Here is a 3,366-nt window from a genome sequence, read left to right as displayed (position 1 = left end):
AATGTCCATATTTGTTTAGAAATGGACGATCCTCGTTTACTCCAGGGATCATGGGTCCATGCCAACGATATTGTGGCTCCGGAAAACTAAAGCTGGGTGGAGCTGGAACCTCCTCTGGGTTTACCGGGAGTTGAGATTTCCCGGCTAACACAATTTCTTCTTTAATAGGTATTGGAACGCCCTTTTCAGTTGTGGATAGAATAGATTCAGTGTCCGATTCCGAGTCGTACAAAATGATAGGATTAGAAGAAGTCATCTATCACATAATTGAAACAACAATTACGTTAGCATATAAATATATCACATATAATGTTTTTGACCAAATAATAAGCAAAAATCAGTAAAAACAAATATGGTCATAGTCCAGACTCACTAATGCATCCTAACAATTACCAGTTAAACACACTAATGTAATTTTTGGTTCCCTATGACCTCAAGCTCGGATACCAACTGTAACGACCCTTCAAAATCGCTATTGACGCGGCACGTTAATCATTGATTCCACAGTGAGATTTTGACATCTATATGATACGTTTTGATAAAATATTGCATTCATTAAAATAAGTGACTTTCTAAACATAGAAAGTTATAAACATGTGGGCAAGTGTTTAGGTATAAGCAAAACCCCGAAATACATAAGTCTTTAGTTTACAGGTTGACATCACAGTCCAATTATTTATTACACAACGCAGTTTTATTTTGAATGCAATAAACTTTGTACAAAGCATGAGAGACTCCATGCAGGCAACAAGCACATCACAGCGGAAGCATTCTAAGGACCTGAGAATAAAACATGCTAAAAAGTCAACACGAATGTTGGTGAGTTATAGGTTTAATTACTCGAGTTATAAACATATATAAAGATAGACCACAAGATTTCATCAAAAGTTTATCAATAGATTCTACGTAACAGAGCACCCTGGTAACTAAACTTAACGCTATAGTGATAATTACCCCATTCGTTTTAATACACGCAAACCAACGTGTCTTAAACTCAAATAACATACGTCCGTTAAAAGGCTAGCGCTCTAGCTCGGACGGGGATGTCAAGCCCTATGGATCCATATACGATTATTCGCGCCCACCAGTCCATATCCTATGTACTGGCAGCTACTAGTTACCAAAGCTAAGGGAATTTCGGTTTAACTCAGTGTAGAATTTAGTATGTACTTGTGTCTTATCGCGTTTAAAATAAATTGCATGTATTCTCAGCCCAAAAATATTTAAGATATTTAAAAAGGGAGACTATAAACTCACAGTTCAATATTGAGACTCAATATTGTAGGCAAATTGCGTAGACGTAATGATGGTAGACGACTGTATGGTTGGCCTTGGATTTAAGAACAATACCCCGAACAATACCCAATATTTCCTTATTTTAAAATGGTTTGAAACCCGAATTAAAACACCCTCGTTTATACCTTATTATTATTAAACTTAAATTATAATTAAAATTATAATTATAAATATAAATATTGTTTACAGAAATGAGTATGAAATTTTACGTCGAACAAGCTAGCCTTTTATAGGCATATTTCCTGAAATTAGTCCCCATACGATCGCATGGGTTTTCAGTGCTTTTGCCATGCGATCGCATGGCCGCCCGAACCCATTTTGTTTGCTAGTTTGTCGACATCAAATAGTGTTTACTGTAGCACATGCGATCGCATGGGTTTTCAGTGTTTTTGCCATGCGATCGCATGGCTGCCTTATCCGTTTTTGTTTGCTTGTTCGTCGACATCAAATAGTGTTACTGTAGCAAATAGTGTTTACTGTAGCAAATAGTGTTCACTGTAGCAAAGTCGTTTTCACTGTAGCAAAATACGATTTCACTGTAGCAAATAGTGTTTACTGTAGCAAATAGTATTTTACTGTAGCAAAGTCATTTTTACTTGTACATATATATATATATATATATGTATATTTACATAATATTAAATCATATAGAGAATTGGTTTAAATTAGTCGAAATTTTCCGGGTCATCACATAACCTCCCCGTTAAAGAAAATTTCGTCCCGAAATTTTGAGTAGTACCTGTTTCATGAGCGATATCAGTGAACAAATGTGGATACTTTTGCTTCATTTGATCCTCACGTTCCCAAGTAAATTCGGGTCCTCGTCTAGCGTTCCAACGAACCCTAACTATCAGTATTTTGCTTTGTTTTAATTGTTTGACCTCACGGTCCATGATTTCAACAGGTTCTTCGATAAAATGGAGTTTATCATTGATTCGTATTTTGTCAAGAGGAATTACGACATCCTCTTCAGCTAAACATTTCTTTAAATTTGACACGTGAAATGTGTCATGAACACTACTAAGTTCTTGTGGTAGCTTTAATCGATAAGCAACTGCTCCAATTCTTTCGGTGATTTCAAAGGGTCCTACATACCTAGGACTTAGCTTTCCTCGTTTACTGAATCGTACAACGCCTTTACAGGGTGACACTTTCAACATGACTTTGTCGCCCACTTGAAATTCTAGCGGTTTTCTTCTTACATCAGCATAACTCTTTTGGCGACTCATGGCCGTTTTCAATCGCTGTTGTATTTGAATGATCTTGTCGGTGGTTTCATGAATAATTTCTGGTCCAGTAAGTTGTCTTTCTCCTACTTCACTCCAACAGATAGGAGATCTGCACTTTCTACCATAAAGTGCTTCAAATGGAGCTGCGTTGATGCTCGTATGATAGCTGTTATTGTATGAAAATTCTGCCAACGGTAAGTGTCGATCCCAACTGGTTCCAAAGTCAATCACGCATGCCCGTAACATGTCTTCCAATGTTTGTATTGTTCTTTCACTTTGACCATCTGTCTGTGGGTGATAAGCGGTGCTCATATCTAATCGAGTTCCCAATGCTTTTTGTAATGACTGCCAGAAACGTGATGTGAATCGGGTGTCACGATCAGATATGATGGAGATAGGTACACCATGCCTGGAAACTACTTCCTTCAAATATAGGCGTGCTAATCTTTCCATACTGTCTGTCTCCTTTATTGGTAAAAAGTGAGCTGATTTAGTTAGACGATCAACTATCACCCAAATAGTATCATGACTACTTGCAGTCCTTGGAAATTTCGTAATGAAATCCATGGTTATTCTTTCCCATTTCCACTACTGAATTTCCAGTTGTTGCAGTAATCCTGACGGCTTTTGGTGCTCAGCTTTGACTTTTGCACACGTCAAACATTTGCTTACATAAGTAGCAATTTCTGTCTTCATATTAGGCCACCAATATAATTTCTTGAGATCGTGGTACATTTTTCCATTTCCTGGGTGAATTGAGTACCTCGTTTTGTGTGCTTCATCCAGTACTAGTTGCCTTAGGTTACCATGTTTTGGTACCCATATCCTACCAGCAAAATAC

The sequence above is a fragment of the Rutidosis leptorrhynchoides genome, chromosome 2 (genome assembly GCF_046630445.1).
Source record: "Rutidosis leptorrhynchoides isolate AG116_Rl617_1_P2 chromosome 2, CSIRO_AGI_Rlap_v1, whole genome shotgun sequence".
Taxonomy (NCBI): domain Eukaryota; kingdom Viridiplantae; phylum Streptophyta; class Magnoliopsida; order Asterales; family Asteraceae; genus Rutidosis; species Rutidosis leptorrhynchoides.
Note: the sequence above shows the minus strand (reverse complement) of the source record.